Below are 18844 nucleotides of genomic sequence, written 5' to 3'. Positions count from 1 at the left end.
TGAGCTATCCAATTAGTCCCATTCACTGACTCTTTCCCCATAGCTCTGCAAATTTTTCCTTACCAAGTATATATTCAATTCCCTTTTGAAAGCTAGGATTAAATCGGCTTCCACCATCGTTTCAGGTCAGGCAATGCATTCCAGATCATAACAAAATGCTGTGTAAAAAATGTTTCTCCTTATCTCCACTCTGGTTCTTTTCCCGATTATCTTAAATTTATGTCCTCTGGTTACTGACCCCCCTCTTGCCAATGGATACAGTTTATCCTTATTTACTCTAAGTTTCACTAACCATTTTCATAACTTAGTGCTCTGACTCAGCTAGATCATGCATTACTTTAGGGGGCTGAAATTCACCATCTCCGAAGGGACCGGCGACCGAAAAATTGATCGGCTGCCGCGGTCGGATGATTTTCCCTCCCCGAGCCATATTCAGCTCGGGGGGGGATTTGAGCGGTGTGCACTTCCGCCGGAAACGATGCGGTGAGGCCGCAGTAAAGGTGACATTCCAGCAGAGAGCTTTGCAGCGAGCGGGCCGCTGGAAAGGGGCAAGGGCAGGGACTTTCATCTCCAAAAAGGTAAGACTTTTCCCAGCAGTGCCCCCGCGAAGTATTCGAGTCGGTGCTCGAAAGGGACACCGCTGGAGTGTTGCCGCAATCGGGGCCCTTTGGTAGGGAAATAGATTTTAGTATTTTTATTTAAGATTATAGCATCCAGTATTTATCTTTTAATAGTTTTATTAGTTATTAGTGTTTTTATTTAAGATTACAGCATCGCCTGTATTTATCTTTTAATAGTTTTATTAATTGTTTTGGCTCCATTCGACCTGCTGAGTGCTGCTCAGAGGTTCGCACATACTTTTGTACAATTTTCAGGTCTAACTCTTTAGTGGAGGCCTATGGGCTGCAGAGACCTGCTTGGCAGGGTTCACCCTGAGGATGGGAGGAGTGTTGGGAGGGTGACACCTGGTATACCTGCTCAGAAGCAGGGTGGCACGCAGGAGAAGGCGTCACCATCAGCACCGTGCAGACAGGCAGCAGGCAAGGGAGGCAGCAGCCATGATTCGTTCATTCTGCGCCAGACCAGTGTGCCCGCCGTCTTCACCGGCCCAGGATTGTGATTGACTGTTTGGGGATAAGGGATACACCCTGTACACTTGGCTGCTCACTCCACTGCGGAACACCAGGACAGCACCAGCGCATGCATACAATGCCGCTCATTGTGCCACCAGGTACATCATCGAGCAATGCACAAGCATCCTTAATCAGAGCTTCCAGTGCCTAGACCGCTCTGGTGGCACCTTGCAGTACTCTCCTCAACGGGGTCTCCGTAATCGTCGTGGTCTGCTGCATGCTGCAAAACCTGACCATCATGAGGGGACAGCCGCTGGAGGTTGAGCCAGCATTACCGCCTGAGGAAGAGGAGGAGGTGCAGGAGGTGGAGGAGGAAGTGCAGGAGGAGGAGGAAGAGGTGGTAGCGCAGGAGTTGGAGGAGCCGGTGCAGGAGGAGGAGGAGGATCCCCGTTGCCCCAGAGCTAGGAGTCGTTAACCCATCGCCACCCTGAAAGGGCTGGATGCAGACTGGCCAGCACCCACCTGGGAGGGTGCATTCTCACATATATGGAGGTGCCTGACACCTCCCCTGCAATCTCCTTCCATGCATTATGTACTGCTTGTACTGTGTAAATGGCCCCAAAAAGGTGGGCAGAGCACCAACTTTTCAATGGTACTGAATTTCGAGCCCCAGTGGGCCCACGTCAGGAAACAATATTCTTCTTCTGTCCTCCATGCCGTCCATCAGTATCTCCAGCTCCATATTAGTGAACCTGTTGTCTCTCTTTGCACCTCTTACACCAGCCATCCTTCCAAATCTCCTTCCCCCCTCAGGGCCTTGCTGCGAACCCTGGCCTCTTGTTAGAAACCCTTACCTGCATGCTGCAAAACCTGACCATCATGAGGGGATAGCCGCTGGAGGTTGAGCCAGCAGTACCGCCTGAGGAAGAGGAGGAGGTGCAGGAGGAGGAGGAGGAGGAGGAAGCGCAGGAGGAGGAGGAAGAGGTGGTAGCGCAGGAGTTGGAGGAGCCGGTGCAGGAGGAGGAGGCGGTGCAGGAGGAGGAGGAGGATCCCCATCGCCCCAGAGCTAGGAGTCGTTAACCCATCGCCACCCTGAAAGGGCTGGATGCAGACTGGCCAGCACCCACCTGGTGAATTTCTCAGTGGTGATAACGCTCAAATTAAGACAGCCACACCACTGAAAAATCTACTTTGGAAGGTTTCATTAGCGCTGGGACCCAGTTGTTCACTTTTGGAGCTGAATATGGGGTGGCCCAGCCATGAAAACTTTTTGGCGTTAATGACCACAAGAAGGTGGGGGGAACACCAGCTTTCCAGCGGTACTGAATTTCGGGCCCCAGTGGGCCCAAGTTTCCCCAGGAGTTGCTCTTTTTTTTTGGAGCAACTAGATTTTTTTGGAATAACTTAAAAATCGCAATTCTCCCCATTTAAGTTGCTCCAGTGTATGTGAGTTAGTTAGGTATTTTTTAGTTCAGTTTATTTTTTTCAAAAGGGGGCGTTACCAGCCACTTACGCCTGTTTTGGCCATTTAAGCAGGTTTAGCCAACTCAAACTTATTCCAAACTAACTTAGGCCAGAATAAGTGGCCACTTTTTACGTTCTGAAAAATCCTGCGATGGAGGTGCGCCATTCTAAGCATGGGGGCAAACTTGGGCCGTATGTCACAATGTTGGTCAACTGAACAACTAGTTTAGATGCAATGTTTGTAGTAAAGTGCAATCAAACATCCTAAGGGTTATTTTCTATAGAAAACTAAATTAAATTCAGTAAAAGCAGCAGATTGACAGCAAAATCTTGAGTCTCATTTTTACACTAGGGATGTTAGTTGCTTGAGTTCAGAGCACAGACTAAAACTATCCTAGCTGCAAGTTTTCACTATGGGAGCAGCTGTCTTTGATAATTGGTCAGGTGGCAGTTGTAGACCCAGATAGAGTTGATCTCCAATCATAAAAATAAGGACATAAAAACTGGTTTCATATCATCTGAGCATGATACCAATATGAAAGTGGTACAGAACAGGGAAGATAACAAAAGAATACTATGAATAAAAATCATGGACCTCAAAACCCATAGGTCGCGATCCCAGCAGTTATGTTGCAATCGTGCCTGCCAGTGCCCTCCAATACTGGCCACACTGGAGTTTGCAAGATCTGTGGTAGGACACCCCATTGTCATGGGGCTGGCAGACACTTGTGCCACCCTGTGTGTATCTCAGGTATCCACCTATCCCATGCTGCCAAAAATTCCAACGCCCAACCAGACCCCCGCCCCCAAACACGTAAGCCTTCATTTTCAATCCCCTTCAGGTCCTTTTGTAAGGGGAATAATACCAAAACTTCTAAAACTTTATTCAAAAAAGCCAGTATCTTTGAGGGTCCAGGCCACTTCAATATCTTGGATGCCCACCCCAACCCCGCACCCCCATTTCACTATTGCAGTTTTGTACTGCTAAATATGAGCAACGCATGAAGAGTAATTTTTCCATGCAATGTTATATGGGAAAATAGATACACGATTTAGAACATTTTGAAAAGGTCTTACAGAAACAAAAGCTTACTTCAGCTTTCAATTAGAACTTTTAATTGAATATTAAAATTTTTACTTAAACGCTCCATTTTGAGATAAGGAATTGCCTGAAAGAGAGGAAGCAGTGGGTACTAATTAGAGGGTTGATGTTGGGCTCGGGAGTTGTAATTGGTGGAGCACTCCCAGGGATCACTGCTGGGGATCCTACTGTTTCTGATCTACATACATTACCTGAATTTAGAAACACAAATTAATTTAGTAAAATTAGCAGCTAATACAAAACCTGGGGAGATAGAGTAGAGTCTGATGAAGTAGCTAAGGAATTACAAAAATATGTTGTGAAATTCAATGAATATAAGTGCAAAGTCAACATGAACAACTTGCATTTATATAGCGCCTTAAACATTGTAAAACGCCACAGGGAGCATCACAGGAGCGATTATCAAACAAAATTTGACACCGATCCACCAGGATGGGTGAGAGGCAGATTTTAGGGGGCATCTTAAAGGAGGAGAGGGAGGTAGAGAGGTTTAGGGAGATGGTTCCACAGTTTACGGCTGAGGCAGCTGAAGGCACAGCTGCCAATGGTGGAGCAAAATTAACTGGGGCTTTGCAAGAGGCCAGAATTGGAAGAGTGCAGAGATCTTGGAGGGTTGTAGGGCTAAGGAAGTTACAGAGATAGTAAGGGGTGAGACCATGAAGGGATTTGAAAACAAGGATGAGAATTTTACAGTTCTTCCACATTGGAATAAAAAAATGGGTAACATACTGAATTGAATGACTCGGGAAGAGGCTGAACGAGATCTGGCAGTGATAGTAGACTCAGCTCTAAACATGTCCAGCAGCAGTTAATAAAGCAAACAGAATGGTGAGAAATAAGGGCTACTTTTCCAATCTCACACTTTTGCTGGATATCCTTGCCAGTCGGGAGTGTATCTTGGATTTTTAGATGCACATTGCGCACAATTTTCCACCCATGACCAAATCAATAGATTTTAAATTTGAGGCTATTGTGCTGAAGCTGTATAGAACTCTCATGGATCACACTTTGAATAATGTATTAATTTTTAGTGAAGCGCATGTGGAGCCATTCAAGAACTATATACAACACTCTGCTCCGACCATAGAAAAATAGCACAAGCTTTTATAGTCTGAACAATCAAAGCACTTGTGTGCTAGATAAAGAACTGAAAAAATGTTGTGTAGTGAACTGTGATCCAGAGAAAGTCATTCACAAGCAGTAATAATATGACTGGCTGCGTTTTTATCCTTATTCAGGAAGTTCAGTCATTACTGCCCAGTGCTCATGTTCTTCTTCCAATCAATGGAATCATAAATTGCTTAATTAATTTGATGTTCCACTACAAATCAAACTGTGAAGATAGTGTGCAATAAATTTCATCCTCAGCAGTCTAAATTGAATTTAAAAAAAAAGAGTTTTGTAGAAGCACATTACTGGTCAATCAGTTGAGAAAATAGTTACAATAAAACATTCATTGTGTTAGGTCTGTTACCTTTCTTCATATAGTTCTTGATAATTTTACAATTCTATAATTCTACAATATAATCCAAACTAATTCAACAGAAACATTAAACAAAAAATAGTGCTTAAAAAATTAATGCTGATCCTGATAAAGTGATATTCAAGTGTGCTTAAAATGTTCAAACATACCAACATTAGAATCAAAACATCTGTTTTAAGGTCGAATGATAACAATTAAAATTAATTTGAAATATTATAACACTTGAATGGATATTAAAGTGTGACACATTTTTTCATAATTTATCATGCTTGGCATAATCAGTACTCTTTCTGTAGCTACTCCCATGTTAAACTGAAAGCCAAATGTAGACATTGCATACAATGTACAATAGTAAATTCAAACATTTTAAAACATTTTTATTGATCACAATCAACTCATGAAGTTAAAACTTCATACTCGCTCCTGGGCTCACTGCTGAATCAAGTTGCCATTAGGATTGAACTGTTAAATAATTTAATAGATATCAGCCTGGTTCAATGGTACAGTTCTTGCTTTGGAATCCGGAGATTATTGGTTCAAGCCCCACTCCAGGGACTTGAGCACATAATCTAGGTCTACACTTCACTACAGTATTGAGGGAATGTTGCATTATTGAAGTTATTGCCTATTGGATGACAAGTTAATCCCTTCTGCCTGTTCAAATGGATGTAAAATATCCTGTAGCACTATTTGAAGGAGGCCTGGTGTTCTGGCTAACATTTATCCCTTAATCAACACCTTTAACCACACAGATTATACAACGATTTATCACCTTGTTGTGTGGAAAATGACTGCCATGTTTCCTTACAGAACTGTCACTACACTTAAGCAATGCATGGGCAGTGACATGCATTGTTATGTCCTAAAGATATGAAAGGTGATCTGTGCATAGTGATCTTAAATGGAATGCTTCAAAACAGAGTGTTAAAGTTGGGAATTTGGATAGAGTGAAAGTCTCTCGTAAGTACTGCTTGAGATTGGGTGAGTATTAGATGTAAAAAGTGAAATTTAGTTTAACATTTTGAATTTAACTTAGAACTTTAAAAACTGTTGTTAACAGAAACTGCCTGTCTGTGGCATCTAACTGTAAATCAGCTATAAGTGTTTTTTCTTGAATAGGTGCTAATTAATGTGAGCAAGGAGATGAGATAGCACTTGATGTGGTTCCAAAGGGTATAAAAGTAAACACTATCTACTGACACACGTGACCACCGTGAAGAGTGGTCTTAAACGAAGTGCTTCTAAACAGAATGTTAAAGTTGGGAATTTGGAGAGAGTGGTAATTTAGAGCAGAGGGTGGTGCTGCTTTTTGCCTCCAACATTTGTAGTGCTTTGAGTTACAGATAAATGCTTCGGGGTCGAAATTCAGATGCACCAGAAAGCTGGCGCACCTATGATTTTTGGCGTGGTACTTACCGCTGGAACTTCTGGTACGGTAAGTAGACATTTTTTCAAAGTCCTGCAGGAAATGGATCATAATGGGGGGCGGGCCGTAGACTCAAAGCCAAGTTGACTGGCTGAAAATGGGTAGGTCGGAGCCTCCGCTGCTGTCAATCAGCGGTGGAGTCGTGGTGACATCACAGCGTGTGTGCGTCACCACACTCTCTCCCCTCCATTAAAGGTGAGAAATTCTAACATTTTTTAACTTTGGCCACTGAGCTACCAGGGAGGGTTTTGGCTGGGCCTGCGGCCTGGCACCCAAGAGGGCGGCCCAGCTGATCCTGGCAGCAGTATTTTGCCGGCCAAGCAGCAAGTCGGCCAGCAAAATTTTTTCCATTGCGGCCGCAACAGTGGGTCCTCCCCTTTAAGGGCGGCCGCGCTGCCGGGCTGCACTCGATGCAGAAATGGTGCATCGGCAGAAAAACCTGCCGGGGACACCACGCGGTGGGGGATCGACGGATTTAGGTGAAAATCGATTGGTAAGTATTTTTATTGCTTTTTTATTGTTTTCATTGGCGGTGCAACCACTCGGGTGGGATGGGGTCCAGGCCGAAAAATCCCCGACCTGAATTTAGGTCTGTTCGGCCTGTTGACTCTAAAGCAGCGCCCATTCAATTTTTAGGAATGGTCGCTGCAAACGGGCATTAACGGGTCTCTTTGAGACCCTGAATTTCGGCTCCTTAATTTCATCAACCTAGAATTTAAACTAGATCGAGTAATGAGTTAAAAACTAAACTATAAGCTAATTAATCAAATACATAATTTTAATTAATTAAATAAATAAAACAAGGTTATGGCCCCAAGTTTCCACACGCGGCAAAACAGGCGCCCCTCCTAGCTGGGCGCCCGTTTTTCGCGCTGAAAACGGCGCCTGAAAAAAAAACGCGCTATTCTCGAGCGCTTTGCAGCTCGATGTCTGCTTGGTGCGATGCCCAGGGGGCGGAGCCTACCACTCGCGCCAATTTTGTAAGTAGGAGGGGGTGGGTACCATTTAAATGAGTTTTTTTCGTGCCGGCAACCCTGCGCGTACGCGTTGGAGCGTTCGCGCACGCGCAGTGTGAAGGAAACATTGGCACTCGGCCATTTTAAAAAGTGCTGCAGAAAAATGAAAATTTGTTTATTGAACCCTTGCAAAGGCTTGTATTTTAATTTTCTTGATATTTCTGTGTGTGAGGGTGAGGGAGTGCATTCTGTAATTAAAGATAGACTGTGATAAATGGGACACATGCACTTGTTTGAGACTATTCAAATTCTTTGTAGCTGTTCAATATTTAACATTTTTTAATAAAACCACATTGCCCTTCCATGATCAGCACTGAGGCTTCTTGCAGCTTTCTCCCCCTGCCGTCCGTCGAGCCCGTCGGGAACGGCTGCCTGAACTTCTGAGGCTTCCTGCAGCCTTCTCACTGCCTCCCCACCCTGCCGTCGGTCGGTCCCGACGGGAACGGCTGCCTGAAAGGCCTGCCTGAAGCACTTTCACACAGGTAGGAACATGGTTTATTTAATCTTTTCTTTGCTTATAAATTTTTATTCAGGTTGGATTTATTTGTATAATATTTGTATAAGTATAACTAAGGATTTATTGTAGAATGTAATGACTTCCCTTCCCCCCCCACCTCGTTCCGGACGCTTAATTTGTAACCTGCGCCTGATTTTTTAATGTGTAGACAAGGTTTTTTCAAGCCTACAAAAATCTTCACTTGCTCCATTCTAAGTTAGTTTGGAGTACGTTTTCACTGTGGAAACTTTCAAATCAGGCGTCAGTGGCCGGACACGCCCCCTTTTGAAAAAAAAATTCTGTTCAAAAGTGAAACTGTTCTACCTGACCAGAACTGCAGAAAACTTCAATGTGGAGAATTCCGATTTCTAAGATACTCGGTTCTCCACCAGTTGCTCCTAAAAATCAAGAGCAAATCATGTGGAAACTTGGGGCCAATAAATGGATGGCAGTGCAGATGGTGTGCCGCAACTGCAGCATGTGCAAGTTTATGGAGAGCATCGTGATCCTGGACGACCACATCTGCAATAAATGTCTGCATCTCGCGGGACTTCAGCTCAGAGTTGTTGAGCTGGAGTCCAAGACATTGCAGGGCATCAGTGAGTGGGAGAGTTACATGGACACTTTAATCCAGGAGGCAGTTCCACCCCTTAGGTTAGGTAGTGGTATCGGTCTGGTTAGTGGTCAGGGACTGAAGGGTGTGACTGCAACTCACACAGTTAAGGGGACCCCAGGTGGAGTGCTGGAGGAGCCTTGTTGATTCTTGTTGCCTGTGTGGATGAGGAGAAAGTCTGCAAGTTGGATGAGTAAACTGACCACAGCACTATGGTATATGAAGTCATTCAAGTGGGGGAAGTGAAAAGGAATTTTGTAGTGTTAGGGGACGTATAGTCGGGGGATAAATACTGTTTTCTGCAGCCGGGAGTTCCGAAGGCTGTGTTACCTGCCTGGTGCCAGAGTTAAGGAGATTTCCTTGCGACTAGAGAAGAATCTGGAGTGGGAGGGGAATGATCCAGTTGTCGTGGTCCAGTTAGGAACCAATGACATAGGTAGAACTAGGTATGAGGTTCTGCTGAGAGATTTTAAGGAGCTAGGGTTCAAATTACAAAGCAGAACCTCAAAGGTAATAATCTCTGGATTGTTACCTGAGCCACGTGCAAATTGGCATAGGGACAAGCAGATCAGAGAGTCAAATGCATTCCTCAAAGAATGGTGTGGGAGGAAGGGCTTTTGATTCAAGGGGCACTGGCGCCAGTATTGGTGAAAGAGGGAGCTGTTCCATTCGGATGGGCCCCACTTAAACCACTGAGACCAGTGCCCAGAATCCCACAGATTCAGAATGCAAATTTATACAAATTTCCATCCAGTCTGACCTCATTATCTCTCCCACCATTTACAGATAGCTTCTCTCATCTCTACTTCACCTGTCATCTATTCCATCAGCATGGGTGTTGTTGAAACTCATTCACCTTGGTCCTCAGAATCCCGTGATCAACCCTAACCCCAGTATCACCAGGCACCACAGCATCACCAGACATACCAACATTCTCCGCAATCATCTGATGCTGCATAGGACACAGGGCATCAGCTCCTGGCCACATTGCTGCTCAGGGCGCCAGGGATGGCCTCACTAAGATTTACATCAGTTGACACTGCATACACTGGCTGTCACATTATGTGCCATGTTGGCACCACCCCACACAAACACCGTAAAGCATCTCTATGATGCCCAAGTCATTCCTTCACACTCATCATCATTGCGAGCGTATCGTTATGTCTCAACATTCACTGCAACTTACTAAGCCACTTCCAAAGGTGCACACAAATCTGTCCAAGAATGCAAAGTATTGAAAATAAAGGTTTCAATATTTGACACCACAGTATTATATTATCTTTGTTACAAGTTAATCATGGGGGACTTTAATCTTCATATCGACTGGGCAAATCGAATTGGCAATGGTAGTCTGGAGGACGAGTTCATGGAAAGCATTCAAAACAGTTTCCTATAACAATATATAATGGAACCAACCAGGGAACAGGCTATTTTAGATATTGTATTGCGTAATGAGACAGGGTTAATTAGTAGTCTCATATTAAAGGATCCTTTGGGGAAGAGTGATCATAATATGATAAAATATCATGTTGAGTTTGACAGTGAAATACTTGAATCATAAATGAGGGTCTTAAAATTAAATGAAGCCAATTACATAGGTATGAGGGGCGAGTTGGCTCAGGTAGACTGGGAAAATGATTAAAATGTATGACAGTAGATAAGAATAGCCAAACATTTAAAGAAATATTCCAAAATTCTTAACAATTGAGAAATAAAAACTCCATTGGAAGTGATCCATCTGTGCCTAACTAAATAAGTTAAGAAAGTAAACTAGCACAAAATATAAAAACAGATAGCAAGAGTTTCTATAGGTATATAAAAAGGAAAAGAATGGCTAAAGTAAATGTTGGTCCCTTCGAGGACGAGACTGGGGAATTGTAATGGGGAACATGGAGATGGCAGAAACTCTGAACAACTATTTTGTTTCAGTCTTTATGGTAGAGGACACCAACAATAGTCCAAAAGTGGATAGTCAAAGGGCTATAGCGGATAGGAACTTAACACAAGGAGGTGGTACTTAGTAAGATAATGGGACTAAAGGCCGATAAATCCCCTGGGCCTGATGGCTTGCATCCTAGGGTCTTAAGAGAAGTAGTGGCAGGGATTGTGTATGCATTGGTTGTAATTTACCAAAATTCCCTGGATTCTGGGGAGTTCCCAGCAGATTGGAAAACTGCAAATGTAACGCGCCTGTTTAAAAAAGGAGGCAGACAAAAAGCAGGAAACTATAGGCCAGTTAGCCTAACATCTGCGGTTGGGAAAATGTTGGAGTCCATTATTAAAGAAGCAGCAGCAGAACATTTGGATAAGCAAAATTAGGTCAGGCAGAGTCAGCATGGATTTATGAAGGGGAAGTCATGTTTGACAAATTTGCTGGAGTTCTTTGAGGATGTAACGAACAGGGTGGATAAAGGTGATAAAGTGGATGTGGTGTATTTGGACATCCAGAAGGCATTTGACAAGGTGCCACATAAAAGGTTACTGCACAAGATAAAAGTTCACGGGGTTGGGGGTAATATATTAGCATTGATAGAGGATTGGCTAACTAATGGAAAACTGAGAGTCAGGATAAATGGTTCATTCTCTGGTTGGCAACCAGTAACTAGCAGGGATCAGTGCTGGGCCCTCAACTATTTACAATCTGTATAAACAACTTGGAAGAAGGGACTGAGTATAACGTAGCCAGGTTTGCTGACGATACAAAGATGGGAGAAAAAGCAATGTGTGAGAAGGACACAAAAAATCTGCAAAAGGACATAGACAGGCTAAGTGAGTGGGCAAAAATTTGGCAGATGGAGTATAATGTTGGAACGTGTGAGGTCATGCACTTTGGCAGTTATTATTTAAATGGAGAAAGATTGAAAAGTGCCGCAGTACAGTGGGACCTGGGGGTACTTGTGCATGAATCACAAAAGGTTAGAATGCAGGTACAGCAAGTGATCAGGAAGGCCAATGGTATCTGTCATGCACAAGTACCCCCATTAACACGCATAAAGGACTGTTCGTGTACCACAGATGCCCATTTGGGATTCGCTCAGCTGCAGCCATATTCCAAAGAAACATGGAGAGCCTGTTGAAATCGGTTCCACGCACCGTCGTATTTCAGGACGACATCCTCATCACTGGCCGCGACACCTCTGAACACCTGCACAACCTGGAAGAAGTTTTAAGTCGACTAAACAGAGTTGGACTCCGAGTGAAATGATCCAAATGTGTCTTCCTGGTGTCAGAGGTAGAGTTCCTGGGGAGGAAGATTGCAGCAGACGGCATCAGAGCCACAGACTCGAAGACAGAGGCCATCAGGAATGCACCCACACCACGAAATGTAACGGAGCTGCGCTCGTTCCTGGGACTCCTCAACTATTTCGGTAACTTTCTTCCAGGGTTTAGCACCTTGCTGGAACCATTGCACAAGTGTTACGCAAGGGAGACAACTGGGCTTGGGGTAAAAATCAAGAGGCTGCCTTTGAGAAGGCCAGAAACCTGCTGTGTTCGAATAAGTTACTGGTATTATATGACCCATGTAAACGTCTAGTTTTAGCATGGGATGCGTCGTCGTACGCTGTCGGGTGTGATTTGTAGCAAGCCAATGCAGTGGGCAAGCTCCAACCAGTTGCATATGTGTCCAGAAGCCTATCAAAGGCCAAAACAGGCTACAGCATGGTCGAAAAGGAGGCTTTGGCCTGTATTTACGGTGTAAAAAAGATGCACCAATATTTGTTTGGACTCAGGTTCAAGTTAAAGACAGACCACAAGCCCCTAATCTCATTGTTTTCGGAAAGCAAAGGCATAAACACCAATGCTTCATCTCGAATCCAAAGATGGGCACTAACACTGTCGGCCTACGACTATGTGATCCGCCACAGGCCAGGCACTGAAAACTGAGCCGATGCTCTCAGCCGACTAACGTTGCCCACCACCAGGGTGGAAACGGCGCAGCCCGCAGACCTGCTACTGGCCATGGATACCTTTGATAGCGAAGGGTCATCCGTAACGACCCACCAAATTAAGACCTGGACCAGCCAGGATCCTCCGCTATCCCTTGTAAAAAGTTGCATCCTTAATAGGAGCTGGTCAGCGGTCCCTAGAGACATGCAAGACGAGATCAAGCCGTTTCCCCGTCGTAAAGACAAAATGTCGATCCATTCAGATTGCTTCTTCTGGGGCAACCGTGTTATTTTGCCAAAGAAAGGCAGGGAAACCTTCATATGTGACCTACACAGCACCCACCCAGGCATAGTCGTGATGAAGGCTATCGCCAGGTCTCATGTCTGGTGGTCCAGCATTGACTCACAACTGAGCAATGCTCCCAGGGAGGCACCACTTAGTCTCTGGTCCTGGCCCTCAAAACCAGGATCCATGTGGATTATGCGGGCCCCTTTCTGGAAAAGATATTCCTGGTTGTTGTGGATGTCTACTCCAAATGGATTGAATGTGCAATAATGGCATCCAGCACGTCCGCAGCCACCATTGAAAGCCTCAGGGCCATGTTTGCCACCCATGGCTTACCCGACATTCTTGTCAGCGACAATGGTCCGTGCTTTACCAGCTCGGAATTCAAAGAAATTAATGACCTGTAATGGCATCAAGCATGTCAGATCTGCCCCATTCAAGCCCACATCCAACGGCCAAGAGGAGCGGGCAGTCTAAACCATAAAGCAGAGCTTAAAATGTGTCACGCAAGGCTCTTTACAAGCCCACCTGTCCCGGGTAATGCTCAGTTACAGGACATGACCTCACTCACTTACCAGGGTTCCCACTGCAGAATTACTAATGAAACGAGCACTCAAAACCAGGATCTCCTTAGTACACCCTGACCTCATTGATCAGGTGGAAACCAGGCGTTATCAGCAAAACACGTACCATGATTGCGCGGCTGTATCACGCGACATCACTGTAAATGACTCTGTGTTTGTGTTGAATTATGGTCAGGGCACCAAATGGGTCGCCGGCACTGTATTAGCCAAGGAGGGGATTAGAGTGTTTGTTGTCAAACTGCTTAATGGTCAAATTGGCAGAAAATATTTGGACCAAACGAAATTATGATTCACAGATAACCAGGAACCACCAGAAGAGGACCTCATCTTCAGCGATCCACCAACACACGCCCAATCGACAACAGACCTTGCTGCCAACCCATGAGGATGATCCCAACATCCCCAACAGTCCAGCCCAACCAGTCAAGCTGCAAGACAGCAGTGGCCCAACCAACTCACCCAGGCGAGAAGCGACACTCAGACAGTCAACCAGGGAGCGCAGGACTCCGGTTCGCCATAACCTGTAATCAACTCGCATCATAGACTTTGGGGGGGGGAATGATGTCATGTATGCAAACTTTTTGTATTCACTATGTAACTATGTACGATGTACCACCTGAGGGCGCTGCTGTTGGAGGACCAGGGATTTCCTGCCCTGGTGTGCAGTGGCATATAAAAGGCAGCCAGCCATGCTGCCCCTCACTTTGCAGTCGTATCAAATGGACTGAAGTCACACAGCTCTTACTCACAGTACAAGGCCTCGTGGAGTTATTCGATGGTAATTGCAGACATAATAGTATCTTGGCCTTTATTGCAAAGGGGATGGAGTATAAAAGCAGGGAAGTCTTGCTACAGCTATACAAGGTATTGGTGAGGCCACACCTGGAATACTGTGTGCAGTTTTGGTTTACGAAAGGATATACTTGCTTTGGAGGCAGTTCAGAGAAGGTTTACTAGGTTGATTCCAGGGATGAGGGGGTTGACTTATGAGGAAAGGTTGAATAGGTTGAGCCTCTACTCATTGGAGTTTAGAAGAATGAGAGGTGATCTTATCGAAACGTATAAGATTATGAGGGGGCTTGACAAGGTGGATGCAGAGAGGATGTTTCCACTGATGGGGAAGACTAGGACTAGAGGGCATGATCTTAGAATAAGGGGCCGCCCATTTAAAACAGAGATGAGAAGGAATTTCTTCTCTCAGAGGGTTGTAAATCTTTAGAAGTTGCTGCCTCGGAGAGCTGTGGAAGCTGGGACATTGAATAAATTTAAGACAGAAATAGACAGTTTCTTGAGCGATATGGGGATAAGGGGTTTCGGGGAGCAGGCGGGGAAGTGGAGCTGAGTCCATGATCAGGTCAGCCATGAGCTTAATGAATGGCGGAGCAGGCTCGAGGGGCTATTTGGCCTGCTCCTGTTCCTATTTCTTATGTTCTTATGTATTAGATTAAAAGAAAAGGCTTATAATGTTGTGAAGATAGTGTAGTTGTAAGCCTGAGGATTGGAAGAGCTTCAGAAACCAGCAAAGTGTGACCAAGAAATTGATAAAAAGGGAGAAAATAGAATATGAAAATAAACTAACAAGAAACATAAAAACAGGTTATAAGAGCATCTACAGTATCTGAAAAGAAAGAGAGTAGCAAAAGAAAGTGTTGGTCTCTTCAAGGCTGAGACAGGAGAAATTGTAATGGGGAATAAGGAATTGGCAGAGACTTTAAACAAATACTGTATATTGTATCTTTCACAGTAGAAGACGCAAAAAGCATATCAAAAATACTGGGGAACCAAGGGGCTAATAAGAGTAAGGAACTTAAAGTAATTAAGATCAGTAGAAAAAAATACATGAGAAACAAATGGGATTAAAAGCCAACAAATCCCCTGAACCTGATGGCGTTCATCCAAGGATTCTAACAGAGGTGTCGCTGCATTGGTTGTGAGCTCCAAAATTCCCTAGATTCTAGAATGGTCCCAACGAATTGGAAGATAGCAAATCTAACCCTGCTATTCAAGAAAGGAGGGAGAGAGAAAACAGGGAACTATAGACCCATTAGCCTGACATCAGTCATCGGGAAAATGCTGGAATCCATTATTAAGCAAATGATAACAGGGCATTTAGAAAATCATAATATGATTAGCCAGAGTCAACATGGTTTTATGAAAGGGAAATCCTGTTTTACAAATTTATTGGCGTTTATTGAGGATGTAACTCGCAAGGGGAACCAGTGGATGTATTATATTTGGATTTTCAAAAGGCATTCGATAAGGTGCCAGATAAAAGGTGGCTACACAAGATAAGGGGGCCAAAATTCAGCCACCCGATAAGGTCTGTTATCGCCGGAAAACAGCGGCCACGCGACGGTGTCGAATGGCTGCCGATTTTTAATCGAATGGCCGCTGCTCGCGAAATTCTCCTCGGTGTTTTTTCCGGCGGTCCCCACTTCTGCCCGCTGCTGCTGAACTCTCTTAAGTGTGTCAACAAAGCATGCACCGCCGATCTCCCCAGAAGCAAAATTCACCTAAAAATATCTTGCGCCGCTGTACGGTGCCTCTGACAATTTTTTCTGTCGGTGCACTGTGTTTGCAGTGTGTGTAAAATGGCGATGCAGGCACCATAAAAGGGGAGGGCACACTGCCGCGGCTGCCATCTTAATTTATTTTGTCAGCCGACTGCTAGGTTGGCCCGACAATTATGCCCCCCGGGTTCGGCTGGGCCACTAACAGGCAGCCTGGCACCCACACTTGGGTACCAGGCCATTGGTCTGGCCGAAACCTTCCCTGGAGGCCCAGTGGACCTAACTAAAATGCTCGCAGCGGTCTTCCCCTTTAGGTGAAGGGGAGAGACGTGATGACGCGCCAGCGTGATGATTTCATCAGCGCAACGCTGATGACTGACAGCGGCGGACACTCTGCCTGCCCCTGCTTCTGCCCCTCATATGACCAATCTTCTGCTCTCTGCCCTACTTCCACCCCATTATGACCAATTTCTGCTTCTCTCAAAAAAAAGACAAAGTGCTGAATTTCGAACAAGAGGCCACCACATCCACCGTGGCGGTGAAAACACAGGAAAAATGGTAGGTGTGACCCGTTTCCAGCAGAGGTGAATTTCTACCCAAGGGCTCATGGGGTTGGGGGTAATGTATTAGAACTGATAGAGGATTAATTAACAGGACAGAAAAGAGAGTGGGGATAAACGGGTCATTTTCCAGTTGGCAAGCTGTAACTAGTGGTGTGTCGCAAGGATCAATGCTTGGGCTTCAGCTATTTACAATCTATCTTAATGACTTAGATGAAGGGGCCGAGTGCCATGTATCCAAGTTTGCTGACGATACATAGATAGGTGGGAAAATAAGCTGTGAGGAGGACACAAAGAGCCTGTAAAGGGATAGAGAGATGCATGCGGGTCCGAAATTCAGTACCGCTGGAAAGCTGGTGCTCCCCCCACCTTTTTGTGGCCATTAGCACCAAAATTGTTGAGCGGCTGGGCCACCCCATATTCAGTCCAAAAGTGAATGGGTTCCAGCGCTAACGAACCCTTCCAAAGTGGATTTTTCAGCGGTGTGGCTGTCTTAATTTGAGCGTTATCACCACTGAGAAATTCAGGGTTTCTAATGAGCCAACTGCAGGCCAGGGTTTGCAGCAAGGCCCTGAGGGGGGAAGGAGGTTGTAAGGATGGCTGGTGTAAGAGGTGCAAGGAGAGCCAACAGGTAAACTGATATGGAACTGGAGACACGGATGTACGGTGTGGAGGACAGAAGATTAATACTGTTTCCTGACGTGGGGAGGCCTGGCAGACCGCCGGTACATAATGCATGGAGGGAGATTGCAGGGGAGGTGTCAGGCACCTCCATCTGTGAGGACGCACACTCCCAGGAGGGTGCTGGCCAGTCTGCACCTGGCCCTTCCAGGGTGGCGATGGGTCGACACCTTCTAGCTCTGGGGCGACGGGGATCCTCCTCCTCCTCCTCAGGTGGTACTGCTGGCTCGACCTCCAGTGGCTGTCCCCTCCTGATGGCCAGATTGTGCAGCAGACGATTATGGAGACCCTTTGAGGAGAGTACTACAAGGTGCCACCAGAGCTGTCCAGGCACCGGAATCTCTGCTTAAAGATGCCTATGCACTGCTCGATGATGCACCTCGTGGCACAATGAGCGTCATTGTATGTATGCTCTGGCGCTGGCCTGGGGATCCGCAGAGGAGTGAACAGCCAAGTGGACAAGGAAAAACCCTTGTCCCCAAGCTGCCAACTGCAATCCTGATTCGGGCCAATGAAGACGGCAGGCACACTGGTCTGGTGCAGAATAAACAAATCATGGCTGCTGCCTCCCTTGCCCGCTGCCTGTCTGCACGGTGCTGATGATGACGCCTTCTTCTGCGTGCCACCCTTCTTCTGACCAGGTGTCGCCCTCCCAACAGTCCTCCCATCCTCAGGGTGAACCCTGCCAAGCAGGTCTCTGCAGCCCACAGGACTCCACTAAAGAGTCAGACCTGGAAATTGTACAAAAGTACAGGGGTATGTGCAAACCTCGGAGCAGCACTCAGCAGATTTAATGGAGCCAAAACAATTAATAAAATTAAATGAAAAGTTAATTACTGCAGATGCTGGAAAATGAAATAAAGACACTAATCATTAATAAAACTATATGAAAAGATAAATACTGCAGATGCTGGAAAATGAAATAAAAAGACTAATAATTAATAAAACTCTATCAAAGGAGAAATACTGCAGACGCATGCTGGAAAATGAAATAAAAATACTAATAAGTAATAAAACTATTTACCGACCAAAGGGCCCCAGCGGTGTCGTGTTTAAGCACTGCATCGAAAACCTCGCGAGGGCACTGCTGGGAAAAGTCCTATCTTTTCTTTGGTGAATTTTGCTGTCCTTGTGGCTTTTCAGTGGCCTGCACGCTGCTTCCCTCTCCACTGGAAACTTACCTTTACAGCGGCTTCACCGCGTCATTGCCGGTGGAAGTGAACACCGCTCAAATCCTCCCCGAGCTGAATATGGCTTGTGGAGGGAAAAGTACCGGACCGCGGCAGCCGATCGATTTTTTCGATCAACCATCCAAACTCCGCGGTAGCCGTCCCTTTGGGGACGTTGAATTTCGGACCCGTTAACTGAGTGGGCAATAAGGTGGCAGATGGAGTATAATGTGGGGAAATGTAAGGTTATTCACTTTGGTAGGAAGAATAAAAAAACAGAGTTTTTTCTAAATGGTGAGAAACTATTAAATGTTGGTGTTCAGAGAGATTTAGGTTTCCTTATACAGGAAACACATAAAGTTAGCATGCAGGTACAGCAAGCAATTAGGAAGGCAAATGGCCTTTATTGTAAGGAGGTTGGAGTATAACAGCAAGGAAGTCTTACTACAATTATACAGGGATTTGGTGAGATCACACCTGAAGTACTGTGCACA

General features: G+C 45.4%; 1 protein-coding gene across 4 annotated transcripts in view; it reads right to left on the bottom strand.

The window, feature by feature from the left end:
* Nucleotides 1–18844, bottom strand: part of spock3 (SPARC (osteonectin), cwcv and kazal like domains proteoglycan 3) — a 1033635-nt gene that overhangs the window by 402667 nt on the left and 612124 nt on the right. The window lies entirely within an intron of this gene.

The sequence above is a fragment of the Pristiophorus japonicus genome, chromosome 2, assembly GCF_044704955.1.
Source record: "Pristiophorus japonicus isolate sPriJap1 chromosome 2, sPriJap1.hap1, whole genome shotgun sequence".
Classification (NCBI taxonomy): domain Eukaryota; kingdom Metazoa; phylum Chordata; class Chondrichthyes; family Pristiophoridae; genus Pristiophorus; species Pristiophorus japonicus.
Note: the sequence above shows the minus strand (reverse complement) of the source record. Positions and strands in the feature narration are given on the sequence as shown.